Here is an 18,133-nt window from a genome sequence, read left to right on the forward strand (position 1 = left end):
TATTGTATCAGAACTGGGCTGGACATATTCCGAGGGAGGCTCGTGGTGGGAAGGCCATGTCGCCCGGGGCCTCAGTGCCTTGGGGTCGGGTGTGAGGCGCCAGGTTTGTCCCACTGGGACCAGTGCCCTCGGGCACATGGGTGCTGGAGAGCGCTCCTCCTGGCTTCCTGCACCAGCGCATTGCTTTACTGTGTGTGTGGGAAGAGACCCCAGCTTGCTGTGCGGCTGCGCAGGAGTGACTGTCACCAGGGCGGTGGCAGCACAAAATTCAATGCTTTTTTTTTTGTTGTTAAGAGAAAACCAATTATCCTAACAAATCTCACACTGAGACATAGCGAGTGAGATTCCTAGAGTGTTAACTACACACGGGAGCATTTTTCACGGGCAGAAACATGGCTTGATGAGTCAGCCTTCAGAACACATACGAGTTCCCCTTTCCCAGGGCAGGAACTGGGGCATCCGAGAGGTGGAGTAACTTGTCTGGGCAGCACAGCTGCTGAGTGGCAGAGCTGGGTTTGAACCGAGCAGGCTGGATCAGACCTTCCCTGGGGTGGACGCGCGGCTCTGTCCTGAAGATGAGTAGAAGGAGCCTGGGGCTCAGTTCTCTGCATCCCTGAGAAGCTAGAGCCTGCGGCTCCTTCCTGATCTTCTGAACCCAGGGAACCACTGTCCATCAGGGCATGTGTCAGAGTCCTGGGGTCTCCGGGACACAGCACTGCAGCGGGAGGGTGGTGGCAGGGATTGAGCCCCTGCAGCTCCCAGGCCTGTGCAGCTCTGCGGCCTGGGCAGGAGCCCCTCCGGCCGTCTCTGCAGCAGCTCCTCTGTGCACCCTTCTGGCCTCTGCCTCCCCTGTGCCCTCTGTGCCGGAACCCTCTCCTCCAAGGACACTGTCAACTGGGACGGGGCCCCAGCCTTGGCTTAATGAGCACATCGGAGCCAGCCTGTGTCCAGGTGGTTCTGGCTCAGAGGTACTGGGGGAGAAGTCACCGTCTGGGAGCACAGCCCGGGACATCAGCGCCGTGAGACAGCAGGGCCAGAAAGGGCGACACTGGGCGCCTGATGACTGTGCTTGTCTGCTTTCCGTTACTCTGATGAAAGACCTGGGGCGGCTGCCCCTGTAAAAAGAGGGGGTTACTTAGCTCGTGGGTCTGGAGCTGAGAGGCCTAGTCCCAGGGGACAGGTGTCCCATAGGAGAGGTTCGAACCCAGAGGGATGCAGCGGTGGAGGCAGAGGGAGGCTGACGTACCGCACAGGGCCTCGTGGGGTAGAGGTCACATTGCATGCAGGGAGCCAGGGAGAGATGGGTCCAGAGCCTCCCTTGGGCCCACCTCTCAGACCCTGCCTCCCTACATCGGCCCACACAGGGATCTTGGTGGGGAGACTCAAGCCACCTCCAGACCACAGCAGCGGCCATGGGGCTCAGGGTCTGGCCAATCAGAACACATTTGCCTCGACCCTACAGCCAAACAGAGTGGCTCTGAAGCGGTCAGAGCCAGGCCTTGGCCATCAGGAGTCTGGCTGGACTGGACAGAGGCCCTAGCCCCACCCCATGGTGCTGCATCTCCACCCTGGCTGGGTGGCACTGCTGCAGGACAGGGAGCCCAGATGCCATGCTGGCTCTGTAGCAAGCACAGAGGTCAGCCCACGGGGCACCATTTCCCTACAGCCTGGTGGGCTTTCGGGCCACCCTAATCTCTGCTTGAGATGGGGGTCTCACCCTTGCCGGCCACCTAGCAGCAGGGGCTCCCTGGGCAGCCTCCCTGAGGCTGTGGGTGACAAGGGCACGCGCCCCCTTCAGGGACTCTCCTCTCCAGCTGCGTCCTCATGGTCTGTCTGTCCCTCTGTCCTCCTGCAGGAAGAGGCTCTTCTCTGTGGGTTCTCAGAAGAGGCAGGAAGGCCATGAGTGGTGACACCTAGCTTGCAGGATTGCTCTGGTTCCCGGGCTGTGGTCCTCATATCAGGGAGCATCTGGCCGGAGGGGTGGGGCCTGGACCATTACTCAGATCACCAGGGCAGCAGGAGGGAGGTTTCTCAGGTGATCCGCATCTCCCCTCTTCTCTGACTCAACATCCCTTCCGAGGCCCCTGCTGGGCGCAGAGCCAAGTGAGGCCCAGGACACTGGCCGAGGGCTACCCTGGCCTGGCTCTCTCCTCCACGAGAAGTTTCTCTTACCCCATGAGGACTTTAACTTAAAAACAGAAATCAAAGATGGGTATGACTTCCCTAGGGACATCTTACACCTGTGACTCTTCCACTATACAAGGGGTGATCACAGCATAGCTGAATGTTTAAATTTTTAAAATGTATTATAAGAAAAAATCACACTGCCATGAATCCCCCTCTGAATCCTCCCCCTCACTTCAAACACTCATCCCATGCTTGTCATTCCTGCAGCAGCTCTGGAGTGCTCTTTCCTGAGTGTCTACCAGGTATGATAAAAAATGCAGGACTGCTGCTGCTGAGCACCATCCAACAGAAAGGCAGCTCATAAAAACATGATGCTGTGTCCTCGTCCACCTCAGTCACCGGATCTGGCACGGGGTGACTTCCGGCTCTTCCCCACAGTCACAATGACCATGAAAAGGAAATATGTTGAATGGATTCAGGACATCGAGGCAGCCAGGACAGTGCAACTAAAGACCCTCAGGAAAGAGCACTCCAGAGCTGCTGCAGGAAGTGGCAAAAATGATGGGACAAGTATATTCAAAACAAGGGAATCCTGAGCAGGATTCAAGACAGTGTGTCTTTTACTACAATGCATTTTTGAAATAAACATTCAGCCTGTTTCTCGCCCACTGCTGTACTCCCTGAGCTACCTCCGAGATAGGAACCCACGCTCTGCCGCAGCAGGGGGGCCACAGGCCACTCTGTGCCCAGACTCGGTTTCCTGGCTCTACTGCACGGTCGTCCTCCTCAGTCGCTGTCAGCAAGGGCGTGGTTTGCTTTCTCAGCATCTCACATTTGATGAGAGTTTCTCAATAGCACTTTGTGCCTCACCTATGTCCCGGCTTGGCTCCCTGGTCAGCGGAGGCTGCGCCTGTCTCCCCGGTGCAGCTTTGCCCTCGTCAGGGGCCCTCTCTGGGCTGGTCCCCCTTACCCTGGCCGCAGTGCTGTCCCTGGTGGTGGGGCTCCTTCCCCTGTGAGCAAATGATGGTCAGGCAGCTGGAGAAAATCTCCCTGCAGGAAGTCAGGAGCTGGGGCTTGCGGGCCCGGGAAGAGAAGGAAGGGTGCTCAGCAAGGCCGAGCTGGAGCTGCCATGGGGGGGTCGTGGTCAGCCTGGGGAGGTGGCGCCCATGGGGGGAGCGGGGCCCAGGCTGCTCTGGACCACAGGGGGCCATGGAGCCTCAGGCCATGGTCTGCGGGTGCCAGCACTGGCAGGTAGTGAGAGCCCCCAGTCGGGAGCTTTGGGAGTCTGATTTCTCCATGAAATAAAGCCTCTCCCTCTCCCTCTCTCTCTCATACACATATCTCAAAACAAAAGACTTTACGCGTTGGCCTTTGCGAAGTTGGTGCGCTCAGGTGGGAAACGCTCTGCACAGGCAAACCCTGCTTCCTTTCCAGGGGAACGTGGGTGTTGGGGCAGGTGTGGCCCCATGAGGTTGGGGGCCCCAGGACTTAGCCCTCCCAGCCTCTTTGACTCTTTATGCTAATTTGTGTAAAAAATGTTTGGGCTCCATTTTTCTTCCGCGGGACAAAGACATTTCTTTTTGATTGCTTAAACTCTCCCTGCTAGATTTGATGGGAGAAAACATCTCCAGATTTAAAGATCCTGACAGCTCGTCACATAGCCCCTGCCCTCCCCGCATGGCCGAGCGGACCCAGAATTCTAAGGACGAATGGCCTTCCAAATGTATGCGACTTCCGTTGTTTTCTTTCCTTTCTCCTACCGCCGAGGGGGCTGGAGTGGATTTTGGTTCACATGAAAGTGTACAGTGTTAACTAGGTGACATATGGGTGGGGGGACATTCCTGCTTGTCCACTGCCGCCAGGGGGGCGCGTTTCCATAGAGATAAGAAGCAAAAGTGCTCAGCAGCCTAATTGGTATGCATCCCCGGTTCAGGTCCATTGTGCTTGTGCTAATGACAGGGTTGTCTCAGTAATAAGGATGGTGCACTGGAGAAATTTGCTGCCTTGGTATATTTTTCCCTGGCAGAAAACTACTTAGAGACTGTAGTCGGTAAGGAGAGTGACTGGCAGGCTTAAGGGGCTGCTCGGCAGCATATGGGGAAAGCTGGTGCTCCCTGCCACATGCATATGCTGCCATTAAACTCCAGCTTTGCGCTTTGTGTGTTCCTGGTCGCATGCCAGGAGGCCCACCTGCTGCAAGAATACTTGTAAAGCCCAACTCAAAAGTGATTGAAAAGCTACTAGAATAAACTGTAATAACACAGTAACACAGTGCTTCACAGATGGGACGTAATTGCCAGCTAAAGTGTACAGCCTCGGCAGTAATGAAAACACGAGCCATCAAATTAAAATCACAAGGGAAAAAAACCATAAAAGTCTGTTGATTTTTTTTTAGTTTTATTGCAAAAACTTCAATTTTCCTGCCCTCATTAATCAAATACTATAAAACTATGGTGTCACTTTGTTCTGGGGGAGATTCAGGCAATTAAAATGATGAATGTTGATGAAAATGATGTAACTTTGGTTATTTCCTTGCAAGGATAACTTAAACCCTCTGTCACAAGCCGTGCATTTCTCCGTTTGCAGACTGCAGAGACTTTGGGAATGTTCTTGGGAAGTTTAGGGTAGTTTGTCTAAGTTTGGAGCGGTGTGCAGGGCAAGGGACATTTTAGGCTTAAACTCAGTGTCGACACTGAGTGGATCCCATTTCCATCCTCAACTGCTCTTTCTGCTGAAATATTGGTGATTTTCATCTTTTTCTGACACTGATTAAGAGGGACTTGCAGAACTGTAGGCGCAGACTCCTGCAGCTCGGTCACTGCAGCGGTAATTAGCCGTGGGCCCGTGGCCGCTGGCACAGGGCCACCTGAATGGGCCCGGCAGGCTCAGCCACCACCGGGGCACCATTGTCCCGCCTTCTGTGGGTGGGCCCCTCGAGGAGAAAGAAACATTTGTGTCACCCTCGTCACCCAAGTAAACAGCTTTGAAAAGACTTGCTGTTTTTTTCATTTTTAATTATGCATTTCTTCAGCATTCCTCCTGGCAAAGCGGAATGATTCCCACCCTTTAGAAAAAAGGAAAGGAGAAAAACCAGCGCAGCAGGACAAATGCACGTTCACCTTGCAGCGATAGGTGCGCAGCCTCGGGCCCTCTGGGGCTTGTTTGTAGAGGAAAAGGCACCAGAGTTTGGCGGTGCAGATTTCCCCTATTTTCCCACTTTCCTGGAAGAGGACGTTGGACATTTCTGTCCCTGTGAGTGTCTGGGCTCCGAGGGTCTTGGCAGTCCCTGGAGGTGCTAATGAGACATTCACCAGGCTGTGCAGCCCGAGTCCCGCCTGTACCAGGGAGGAGCTGCATCTCACAGCTGCGTGACCGCGGGGACCACGCAGGGAGGGAAGAGGCCGGGAAGCCGCAGTAAACAGATGCTCGAAGCCTGGGTGCCTGGGCAGGAGAAGGGGACACCTTTGACTCTAGGCAGAGGGTTCCCTGAGAGTGGGCCTGTCCCACAGCGCTGCTTTCAGAAGAACCAGTCTTTTCTGGGTGAGCTGTGGAGAGGGCTGGGGGAAGCTGAGGGCCATAGGAGCCACGGTGGCCATGTGGCAGCCATGTCCAGACACACGGACGGCTGATGCCCAGCAGCTCCTGAGTGCAGGTTGGAATGAGCCTCTGCTACCTCAGTTTACCCTGGGAGAGGCTGGCCTCCCATGGAGGACCAGGACATGATGCCTCTCCCTGAGTATCTCAGGGCTGGCTATGCTCTGCAGGACGAGGCCTTTCGCCCGGAAGGTGGCGTTTGTGCCCTGTGTGGGACATGGTGCACACCCGAGGCCCTGTGTCCCCCAAGATGCGCTGCGTGGCTGCACCTCTAACATCTCCTTGGTTCCTCTCATCCCACTGTTGCCTGTGCGGGGCAAAACGCCCCCGGGAAGGTGGCCAGGCCTGGTGTCCACCCAGCATGGAAGCCCTGGCCAGCACTGGGAGAGCAAAGGGTCCCCAGGGGCCGAGTCAGGATGGGGATGGTGGGGTCTCTCTGACACAGAGGTGACGTTGGCGGCCCTGACCGCACCCGTGCAGGCCGGTGGCTGTGCAGCTCCTTCACCGTGTTGGGGTGGGGTCGAGGTCCCAGGCTGTCATCTGTCACTGTGGGGCTGTGGCCCACTGCTGAGAGCATTGGATCCTCTGCCACAGAGTGGAACGTGGCAGGATGCGTGGGTTTCAGGTAGCACGTGTGGATTTTAGGCCTGCGGGGAGAAGGCCATTCACATTTATGTCCCCACCCTTGGCTGCAGAACTGAAAGCAGCATCTGCCTCCGTGTAGAGCTCAAGGCAGCCCCACATCTGTCCCCTCTGAAATTTGGGGAGCAATTTGGAAGCCAGCATCCGCTGCTGAAGCAACACGGTGTCATCACAAGGTCCCAGCTGTCGTCTGAAAGAATGGGAGGGTGGCCCAGGGCGAGCGAGCGATTCCAGGGTGCCTGGGACCACGTGGGCCATAGTGAGTTTCTTGCTCGGGTTTCCTGGAGGCCTCTGCGTGGCCAGGCGGCCCCTGGGTGTCCACAAGCCCCACAGAAGCGGGCAAGGGCGTGGCTGGCACCTGCACTGTAAGTCTGTTTAGAACTATCCCCTGGCCCCTTTGCGTGTCTGTTATTTAAAATGCGTGACCTGGGACGGCCCCCAGGCGAGCGCCGGGCTGCGTGGAGAGATGCACATGAGAGGCTGTCTTGGACAACGGCAGCAACGCTCTTCCTGCTCCCGGGACTAACATCTGGTTTAATTGTTCGCTCTTTCTCCTCTCTCTGCCTTTTTAATTCCAAAGCCCCGGTCTAGATAGCAGATTCAGAGCATTGCTTGGTAGCTGATCGGGGCTGCTGAAATTTAGGCAGTCAGTGGAAAAATAGAAGTTTGTCGTTGTGGGCTAATTAAGTAACATCCTCTTTGCATCGATTGCTCCGTCTTTGGAGGCAAAACTGGTTGACTTTCAACTTTGGCCAATTTTTTTTCTGTCTGCCTTAATCCCATGTTCTAAAAGGAAAATGGGGGTGTGCTTGGAGCAGCTGCTTGAGGGCAGAATTGAGGGGTGCAAGACTGGGTGCTGCATGCGGGAGGAGTAAACACCATGCCTCCCATGCCCTCCAGGCAGAGTTAAGGATGTGCTTTCGCCACTTGGTGTGGACTCCTTGCATGGGACAATGGGGGGCCAGGGGAGGCTGCTCCTGCCACCAGGGAACAGGCGGGACCTGAGGTGACCCTGTTTCTCAGGCCTGGAGATGGGTCAGCTTGACTGCTGTCCGTAAAACACGACTGCTGAAGTTTCCAGTGAGTGGCCACTCGGGTCCCTCTCTCGGGTCTAGACTGTAGAAGAGAATTCGTAGGATAAAACTGCTGTGTTCTTGGGTGTGCTGGGGCCGGGCACTGAGCCGACCTGTGCGATTCTCTGTTCTTCCGGTCTCAGCCATGCTCAGCTACAGAAAAGGACCCTGCCTGCACCCGGCTGCCTGCGCTCGGCTTGCTGCCTCGTCCTGGGCTCTTCTGTTGCTTCTCCTCCACGCCTGGTCCTCAGCTGCGTGGTGCCTCCTCTCTCAGGCCGTGAGTGGGTCCAAGGTATTCCTGACTGTCTGAGGAGAAACTCCGTGTGCTGATCGGTGGGCATTGCTCTGGGGGTCAGCCCGGGGCCTCGTGTCCCTGGGGGGCTGGGTGGCCGTCTGCATTCAGCCATCACCGGAAGGTGCTGCTTGTGGTGCATGGAATCCATGGTGCATTCACAAGTAATTCTCGACACCTCGCTTTCCACCTTGGAGGGAGCGCCCTTGTGGAGTCGGGTCCAGGGCGATTCCAGGAGGGTGGAGGTGGCAGTGGTCATCACGTCAACATCTGTGCTGTCCTGTGGTGACCCGGAAGCCCCACTGTGACCCTTCTGTGGGGATGATCCCAGGCTCGCTCTCGCTCCCGGCTGAGGTCGGCTTGAGGAATCCTGCTGGGCTCTGTGGGTCTCGTTTCATCACTACCGATGTCCCCAGCCCTCGGCACTCAGCCACCAATCTGTTTAGTCCTTGACGATGTCAGCTGTGCCCAGCGAGGCCCATGGCTACTGTCCTTGCAGGGAGACACTGGCGTAGGAGGAGCATCTCATGGGAGAAGGGGAGACATCACCCATGTTTCCATGATTGCTCCAGAGCCTCGCAGAGAGAGAGGCCGCGGGGCCCAATCACACAGCTCTGCTGCTGTCTGTGGTACTGGGCTCCCTTCCAGGTCACAGGCAAGTCTGTGCCGGTCAGTACAGGATGTGCGCTCCTCTGGGATGGCCCGTCCCTGGCAGCATGGCTGGACCCCTTGTCCTGTGAAGAACAGCTCCTCCCGCCCTCCTTCCGGTCCCAAGGGCACCGTGTGCCACGGCTGAGGGCTGGGTCTTAGACTCCGAATTGGAGAGTCATGTGCTGGGTGGTGCAGAGGCTGAGCTGTGATGGGGTGTGAGAGTCACCCCAGGGGCACCAGAAGTGGTGTGGCTGCCAGGCTGCCTCCAAAGGTGGTCAGGAAGGAGGCAGTAGGGCAGAGAGGTGGTCCCCGGGAGGCGTGTCGGTGCCTGGGCGGGTAACCAAATCCCACAGACTGAGTGGCTTAAAACAGTAGGAGTTTATTCTCTCACAGCTCTGGAGGCCAGAAACCTGGGAGCAGGGGGTGGGCAGGGCCGTGCAACTGCTGAGGGGTCTGCAGGGATCCGGCCTTCTCTTCCTTCTTCTTGATCATCAGGTGCTTGGTTCTGTATTAGTCAGGATTTTTATCTCTGGGACACAATACCCAACATCCACACCTTAGAGGAGGGAGGAGTAATGTGGCTCATGGTTTCAGGGGATTCAGTCCACAGTTGGCTGCTCCAAGGCAGGAACAGCATGGCAGAGGGGTGTGGGGAGCAAAGCTGCTGAGCTCATTGTGGCCAGGAAACAGGACGGGGGGAACAGCCAGGCAGGGCCAGACGTAGACCCAAAGGCCACACTCCACCATGTGCCCAGAGACCCCAGACGCGTGCCCCACCCATGCACTGGGCAGCTCCCAAGCCAGTCTGGTTGACCTCCCCCCTGACCTCCGCAGTGTCCTTGGCTGTAGGCACTGTGCTCCAGGCTCCGTCTTGTCCTCCTGGCTATCCTCCCGAGTGCCTCCTGAGGACAGTCGTGGGCAAGGGCCGCCCCACCCTGCAGCCTCATCTTAGCTAAGTCTTCACATCTGCACAACCCATTTCCGAGGCTTCTGAGGCTGCTCGTGGGTGTGAGCTGGGGACTACTCCCCCGAGGGGGCTTTGCTCCTGGGGCAGGTGGCAGAGATGCAGGTTGGGGCTGATGCCTCCTGGCTGTTTATCACTAAACACCCCTCTGCTCGTCAGCAGGGTGCTCTGAGAACCCTGCATGACACTGTGGTCCCGAGCTCAGCAGGATCCCCAGAGCTGTTTGTCCTGAAGTCTCTGCTTGAGGTTAGCATGCCCCATGCCTCCGTGCTGTTTCCAACCCCCTTGTGTGCCAGGCTGGACTGAAGCACTGTGGTCTGTGAGAGCTTTGATCCATGCTGACTCCCAGGCCCGAAGCTGGCACTCAGCCAGACCCGAGGCCAGGGAGCCTGAGCTGGGGAGGGAAGCTCGGGGGGAGGGGGGGTGCCTTGGCACGGGTGGCCTCCAGGGAGCAGAGAAAGGGCCCGGAAGAGGACACAGCGCAGCCGGGGATGGGGGAGAGGGCATGGCCACCCAGGTCCCCGAGCAGGACTCACAATGAGGCCCCAGTGGAGCAGGTGGGCCCCAGGCCAGTGCGAACGCTGTGCTTGTGAGAAGAGAGCCTCAGAACACTGTGCAAAGTCACAGGGACATGGCAGGGAACTGAGGGCGGCAGGCAGGACCAAGGGATGCAGTTGCTGGGCACCCAGATGGTGAGGCCAGGAGGAGCTGGAGATCCAGAGGCCTGGAGACGTTGTGGTTTGGGTCTCTGGCTTCCAGATGGTGAGAGGATGGATTCCTGTTCCTTCCCTTATTTATTTTGCAGGAGAGGGGACTGCAGGGCTTTTGCACTGAGCTGTATCCCCAGTCCTTTTTTGTTTGCTTGTTTTGTTTTGAGACAGGGTTTCACTAAGTCGTTGTGTTGCCCAGGCTAGGTTCTTACTTGCAGTCCTCCTGCCTCAGCCACCCAGACTGCTGGGAATCCAGATATGTACCGTCCTGCTCAGGGTCAATTTCTTAGGCCAGCTGGTTTGTGTCCTTTGTTAGGCCAGCCCCAGGGGGCGGATGCAGAGGGCAAGCTGCTTCCAACATGCCTGGGATTTGGGGTCCTACTGAAAGCAGCCAGAATGCTGGGGCACAGGGCGTGGGGCCGGCTAGGGCCTCTGTGGGCAGCAGGGGCCTGGGTGTGCAGCAGTGGTGGGGGTCAGCAGAGGGGTGCGCACGACTGGGCACACTCACCACGGAGCGTCTGAGCTGTGCGGGGCCAATGGGTGCCCCTGAAGGATCAGCTGTCTCTTCAGGAGACGCGGGGAGCCTGCTGCACCCCAAAGCAATGAGCCCTGCCCCCACCTCTCTGTGCTCCACAGCTTTGGGGACGGGTTGGGGGAGCAATTAATTTTTCTTTCTTGGCAGCAATTAGCCTTCCAGCCGTGGGGTGCTCCCCACACCAACAACGGGGTGCGCGGAGCCACCCGTGGCTGGTGCGCGTGCGCGGCTGCTCAGCCCGGGCACGACACCAGGCTGAATGCGAAATGTCATTAGGGCCTGTTCCTCCAGTGCTGCTTCTCTTTAGAATAACAAAAACACATCAGTGGTAAGTTTCACTGTTATTTTTAATAAAAGAAAACCCTTTAATTTACATATATTTAAGGCTAAGTAAATGAAAATGCATTATGTTGCCACTGTTCCCCTGAATAATGAGCCTGCAGGGTTCAGAGGAGCAGGTGCTTTTCACACCCGAACACCCGGCTAGGCTGGCCCTGTGACGAGGGAGGGGCTGGTGGGAGCGGCTGTCAGGGGCCACAGTGGGGTGCTTTGTGAGTGGCTGCAGCGCCTGGGGAGACTTGAGGACAGTGGAGTCCAGGCGGAAGCCCGCCCAGCCCGGCCTGTGCTCACTGCTGGTGCCAGTGCCTCCTCTGAGACCAGAGGTAGTGCAGGTGGGGTGCGGCCTGGCCTGAGAGCAGCTTCCGGCTCAGCCTCCAACAGGAGCTGGAAACAAGACATCATGTGGACTCCTGTGCACATGCAATGCCCACAGGGGTACACATGAGGATGTGTGTACCTTGCACTTACATGGTTCACACAGGTGCACACACGGCCATGCACATGGTACACATGCATGGCTACACACATGAATAAGCAGTGTGATTACACAGCACACATGTGTGCACACATGACCCACATGGATGCACACACATGGCCACACACATGGTACACACGCACAGGTATGCGCATGAGTGCACACCACACATATGATTACATGGTGCACACACGAGCACACGTGACTGTACACACATGGCTCACACGGGTGCACACACATGGCCATGCACACACACATGCCAGGCACATGCATGAGCACACACATGGCTACATGTCACCCACCTGTGCACATGCACATGCATGTGCACGATACGCATCAGTGCACACATGATCGTGTGCACACACACAAGGCACACAGGTGCACCCACATGCCGACACACACACATGTACACATGTGACCATGAATACACACATGTTCACATGCATAGTGGATTAAAATGTGTGGTATTCATGTGCAGACACACGTGACCGCACATACATGTGTGTGCACTCACAGGACATGCATGACACACTCCTGTAGACACACAGCTGTATGTGCACACACATGCATACTTGCATGACACACACACGAACACACAGATCTTCCAGTGGTTTACGAGGAATAATATCCTTGGAAGTATTTAAAATTAAACTTTCCGGGTTTCAACTCAGACACCCTTGTCCTGTGCATGACCAGGGAGGACTGGCTGGAGGCTGAGTGTCGCTGAGACACAGGAGGGAGAGGGCTGGGCCAGGCTGGGCTCACAGAGTCCGGGGACCCTGGCTGCCCTTGCTGTGCTCTACACCTTGGCGTGGTGGGGGCCCAGCTCCCTCTGCCAGGATGGTGCCCACCCTGCCTGCAGCTACCATGTGTGGGGAAGGTGTCGTCCCAGCTCACCTGCCTAGTCTCACCGACCACTTCTTGGCATGGGAGAGAGACTGCCTTGGGCTTCCTGGCCTTCCCCGGTGACGATCTCCAGATGGCCCCTCTGGTGTGGCCACAGACCGGTGCCAGGCCTGGAAACAGGGATCCGTGACCAGCACTACCAGAGGTTGGCTCAGGGACCTGGGGCAGGGAGAAGCCTGCAGGCCTCGGAGGAGAGACAAGGGCCAGAGCCAAGGCAGGTTGGTCCCCTGGCCTCTTGGTGACATTCCGGCCTCCGTGCAAGGACATAGGCTCTTCTCTCTGTTTCTGTTCCCCCAGTTAATCAGGTGACTTGAAAAGAAGTGAGATAAGGGCATTGTCTGCTTTGACAGCATCCTGATGATACAGTCAGGGATCAGAGGGGAACGCAGTGGCCTTTAGAAGGATGGAGCCATTAGGGACATGTCTCCTCGCCCTGGCATCTGGGTTAATTACCAGGAGAAGCCTGGGAGGGGCAGCTGTAATTCTCATCCAGCAAGTGCACTGTGCTTACTCCTGAGGCCACATGGAGCCCTGAAGGGGCGTGAAGGACCTGTTTCACCGTCCCGAGCTGGGAGGCTGAAGTGCAGTTGATGAAGTTCGGGCTGCCTGTCACGGGACCAGTGAGGTCCCCTCCCTGTCGTGGTCCTGTCACCTTCGTGCTCACTGACGCACCCGTGTGTTGTTCCCTGGAGCGTTTCCCTGGGCAACGAGCTGCCTGGGGCTAAGATGTGGGCGTCTGCCACACGCGGGGCCACTTGGCACTAGCTGTTCTGTTCAGAAAATCCTGTGCAGACATTTTTCGAGCAGCCTAAGGTGACCATCTGCCGCCCTGGGCTGGCATCGCAGTGGTGCGGAGAGAGTGACTGGGGGAACCTGACGGGGCTTTTTACAGACCCTAGGGACCCTGAGTTGGATGCTTAAAACCCACCCTGTAATGGTGCAGTCTGCGCATCGAGAGGCCAGAAAGGCGCCCATGTCTGTGTTTAAATCTCCTGTAAGGAGACAAAGTTCTTACTTCTTCTTTGTTCCTGAACTAGATGAGACTGGAAATGGCTCCTTTTGAAACCTAACCTACTAGACTGCCTGCCAGCGGCACCACCCAAGCCTGTGGGGCTGGCTGGGAGAGCCGCTCATCCCTTTCTCTCCCGAGGGCTTGGCCTCTGTCTCACCGTCTACCTGGCACCTGGCGACAGCTCTGGTGGCAGCCTGGCCCCCGTCCAGATCTGGGAGAAGTCACACGCCGTGGGGAGCCTTGGCGTCCTTTCTGTCCTGCCCGCTCTGACTTGGACTCTGGCCTCGCCCGCCAGGGCCCATCTTGACTGGATGCTGGGGCTGGAGGGCTGGACGGGCACTGCATGTGCCCAGTTCCTGAGCAAGGGACGGGAGGCTGCGGAAGAGGAAACTGGGCGAGTGAGAGCCGCCCCGGGCAGCTGGGGCTGGGCCGTGACTCCGGCCCGATGCCCCTCCTGCGGGGGTCCTGGCTTCATCACGGTGGGCTTCTGTGCCAGGCTCTTCTTGTCACGGCACCCTGATAGCACGGTGTCCCCTGTCACCTGCGGTAGAGGATGACGTGTGGCCCTGGGCTCCGCAGGTGTCACTCTGCTGTGGTCCCAAGGACCCTGGCCCGACGATGCCAGAACGTTCTTTGAGGGAGCCCAACCTGGACACTTTGCCCTTTGAAGCCCCCACCTGATAGGGCCATTTGTGCTTAGCCCTAAGGAAATGATCTTATTAGAGATGTGGGGCCTCCTGAAGGGACCTCGAGATGAGCTGGTGGCTCAGTGAGCTCCCTGCTCACTTCCCGTGGGGACGTCGCAGCTGCCAGGGGTGCGATGGGACTGTCACCAGCGCACGACGTCAGCTGTGCGAACCACAAGTCGCGGCTGCCTTTGTTCTGTGACAGGGAGAGTTTCCAGCTCTTCACTGGAGAGGAAGTGCAGTTCCAGCGCTCGCACCCTCAGGGAGCAGCCCCCCGCGCCCCCACCATCCTGTTCTGTGTGCAGTGATGGTTCCTCGGCCCACACCAGGTGACAGCAGAGGCGCTCAGCCCACCCTGAACTCGCAGACGCCCATGTCGCTCCCGGGGGCCCACACACGGGGTAACCCTAAGTGCTTGACGGCGCCTACACCCCCTGGGCTCCATGTGCAGCTCCTACCTTCTTCACCCCTGGGGTCCCCACAGAGGGGAGTCGAGGATGCCAGGGTGGATGAAGATCACATCCCTCATGTTGGGCTGGGACAGTGAAGGTCCCGACTGCAAGAGGCTGGCAGGGACTCACGCAGCAGCGGCCTGGTCTCCCTTGGATTGCAAACTCCAGCCCCGGATCCGCAATCTGTGCTTCCACTGCACTGGGACAGCCTGCTGGCCAGCACGGCAGTGGGGTCTACAGGGCCTGTTCAGTCCTGCTTGCCTCAGGGTTGTCCTGGGGCTTTCCTGGGCCCTGCTCCTAGAGATTCTGGTCCTATGGGCTGGCATGGGGTGGGCACCAGCCTGCCTCCACCCTGCGCCCAGCGTTTCAGGCTGACTGTGCTGGACCGGAAGCTCTGCAGGGGACTCTGATGGAAACTCAGCGGGCTTTTCTAATTCAACTGGGAAAAATCCAGGGCCGCCTGAGCTGCAGGGACCCATGCAAGGCCACTGAGTGAGTCACCAGTGAGGCCCAGCCTGGGCTCCAGCGCCTGCTCCTGCCTCCCTTGCTTCCTCTCCTGCCGCAGCCGGCGATTGACTCCTGTCCCCATATCCTCCTGACTGGCCACCACTGGAGCGGGACCGGGCAGACCAGACATACCGTGAGGTCCCGTCATGCCCCGGGTCCTAAAGGACGCTGGAGTCGAAGCACCCTCAGCATGGCATTGCAGAGCTGGCTCTGCTTCGGGTGGAGAAGCTCATGGTAACTGAAACCCTGAACCCTGAGCCGAGGTGTGCTCCGGACCCTTGGGGACAGGACTGCTGGGGAGCAGCCTCGGCAGATAGCGTGTGGCACTTGCAGGTCCAGACGTTGGAACAGCATGAGGTGAGCAGAAAGGCAGAGGGGGCTCCTGCTGTTGGGTCTTAGGCCGCAGGCTGCCTTTTATGCAGCTAATGGGCCAGCAGAGGTCCCTTGTCATGTACCGAGACCCGTACTTCTCTGATGCCCTCTTTTGAAAACATGCCTTTTTCCATTGCAGGATGCTATCCACCCGTTTTACTCTTTGCATTCGTAGAGCTGCCAGGCACGATGCTAAGTATTTCAAACAAATGTTTAAAGCCTTCTCCTTCCAAAAGCCCCGATTCGGGGGTCCCTGAGACTTCCTCGGGGCTGACTGAGAGCCTGTATCTGTTTCTTGAAGGGAGAAAGGTGCTGTCTGTGCCCCCTGTGTGGAGGCTCCCAGTGCGGGACCCTAGATCCATACCCTACTGTGGGTGCCCACCGTGGGGTCCCCAAGGTGGCTTCCACAGAGTGGTGCAACAGAGCTGTTGTGACTCAGTGTGGTTCCTCAGAATACAAGGAGAAAAGGGCAAGGCATCTTTGAGGCTCACGTGTCTACATTCAGGTATGGGCTTCCCTCAGCAGAAGGTGTGTAGCTCCCCTTGTTGCCTTTGCTGCCTAATGCACATCCTGTTGTTTCTCCTCTGCCATCCCTGTTTGCCATCCCAGCCTCAGGCCAGCTGATTATGGACTGAAACCTCTATGAACTGAAGCCAAATAAACCTCTTCCCCCGCTTTTTTTTTTTTTAAAAAAAGAGATGGGGTCAAATTTATGTTGTGAACTTAATTTGTGTAAGAGCTTGTCTGTCCTGTCTCATAGACTAGCGCGGTGTGGGATGGAAGGAAACAGTCCGTCAGCTCTGGAGCCCCAAGTGCTCCATGTCTGAGCATAAACCGCTGGTCATCGGTCAGATCCAAGCGTCTTCGCTGCAACACTTGGACCTTTTCAGCTCTCAGGATGGAAGCCCAGCAGGACTCGAGTGAGCTGCTGGGACTATCGGGTCATACCTCCAGGAGGGCCAAGAGTCCACCTGACTCCACCCTGGCGCCAGTCCCCACCGGTCACCCAGCCTTGCTCCGTTGTGCTGGGGACAGCGGGAAGCACGGGCCCTGCAGCCCTGAACCTGAGGGATGGGCTCGGAATCCAGGGGTGAGAGCCCTTGGCCCCGCACTCATGCACAGGGCTGGGTGCACACCTGGGATGCATTGCCGTGTCGTAGCCCACATGGCGCAGGGGCTGCTGTGCACAGCTGTGCTCTGCCCTGACCCTCCGGGAGTTCTGCATCTTTCATGTGTGTCCATCAGGAAAACTGGCCACTTCCTGCAGTGCCCACCACATGCTGTTGCCTTCCTGGGTACAGCTGTGCAGACGTCTGCTGTCTGGGGACCATCTGGGGCCCTAGCATCCCCAGGCTGCCCATCTCCACTCTGGACGCAGGTGTGGCCTGAGTGGACCCAAGCCCGGCTCTGCCTTGCTGTCTCGGGTCCTCTCACCCCCAGCGTGGGGTTGGTCAGCGTCATCCTCCAGTGGCATCCAGATGGGGCTTTGTGGTTGGTCAAACCGGCCACCTGCTTGAGTGCCTTCTCCATTGTCTGTCTCGTATGGCTGGGTTACAATTCCGGCCACTGTAGCCCTGCCCTGGACCTCTGCATGAGGCAGAGCTCTCTGTCCCTGTCCTGGGGGCCGAAGCCCAGGCCGAGGTTCGGGGCAGACCGGCTGTTCCAGGGCTGCAGTCCTGGCCTGAGAACACTGCCCCTCCCAGCTCCTCACCTGTCTTCCGAGAGTACCTGTCCCGACCTCCTCTCCCTGTGGTCAGCTCTTTGAAGACCACCTCTCAAACCCAGGCACATGGGGAGGAACTGAGAAGCAGAGCTCCCAGTATCTTGCAGGTCACTGTTCAGCCCCAACAGCAACCGACCTTGTGCTAGGCGTACACCTGATGCAGGAAGGGGTCCCCTGTGGTCACCACCACACCGGCTCCACGTGTGGCCCACTTGCCGTGGATGCTCAGAGGGTGTCCTCCTGGCCTGGCAGCCCACAGGGAGACCCCGGGCCCCCACATTCACCCCCATATCTAAAAATAACGTCCATGGGACTGTTTTCTTTTTAAATTTTCTGTGTAATTTTCATATAGAGTATTTTTCATACTTTGCATTGATAGAGCTGCCAGGCCCTGTTTCAGTCATGGTAGGAGGCTGAAATGAGTGCCTTGATCTTTGGAGATCCACAGGGCCGCTCCTGGAAGCAATTTTGGGTGTGTGTCACCCCGAGGCCACCGTCTCCCGCTGGTCGTGGGTCCCAGCCTTTCCCGTGACAGCCCCGGCATCCCCGTGGTGGATTTCGGGCACGGAAGCCATTCCCACAATTAAGGTGTGCTGAGAGGATTAATCTGCTTTTTGTAATCTTGTCAGAAACGTGATACTATAATCTAGCTGTTGACTGAAATCTAATTCCATTTAACTTTCCCTGCGCCGGTGAGGTGCTGTCTCGTCTCCTGTTCGCCTTGCTCTTTGTATCTGCTCTGTGATCAGAGATGACGGCATAATTGATTCCTAAGCCATTCTCGGGGCCCTGAAATTGCTCCTGTTGTTGGCTGCTGGAGACTGTTATAGGCTGGGGGAGAGGGGAAACTAGTCAGGATTCTTCTGTCCTCTGTCCTGTTCCGGAGGAGGTGACCTCTGCTGCTGACTGGGGCTCGCGGTGGGGACCTGGTGACCAGGTCCCCGCCCCAGGGTCAGCGGGGGAAGCACCTGAGCCCTCCCCTTCCAGCTCGGAATGTGCCTGGGAAGCGTACTGTTCTGACATGGTTGGTCGCTCAAGAGTGGGTCTTCTGCATTTCCTCTAGAACAAGTTGG

Source organism: Heterocephalus glaber, unplaced genomic scaffold (genome assembly GCF_053883595.1).
Source record: "Heterocephalus glaber isolate CG9 unplaced genomic scaffold, H.glaber_assembly_v1.0 deba00001579, whole genome shotgun sequence".
Classification (NCBI taxonomy): Eukaryota; Metazoa; Chordata; class Mammalia; order Rodentia; family Bathyergidae; genus Heterocephalus; species Heterocephalus glaber.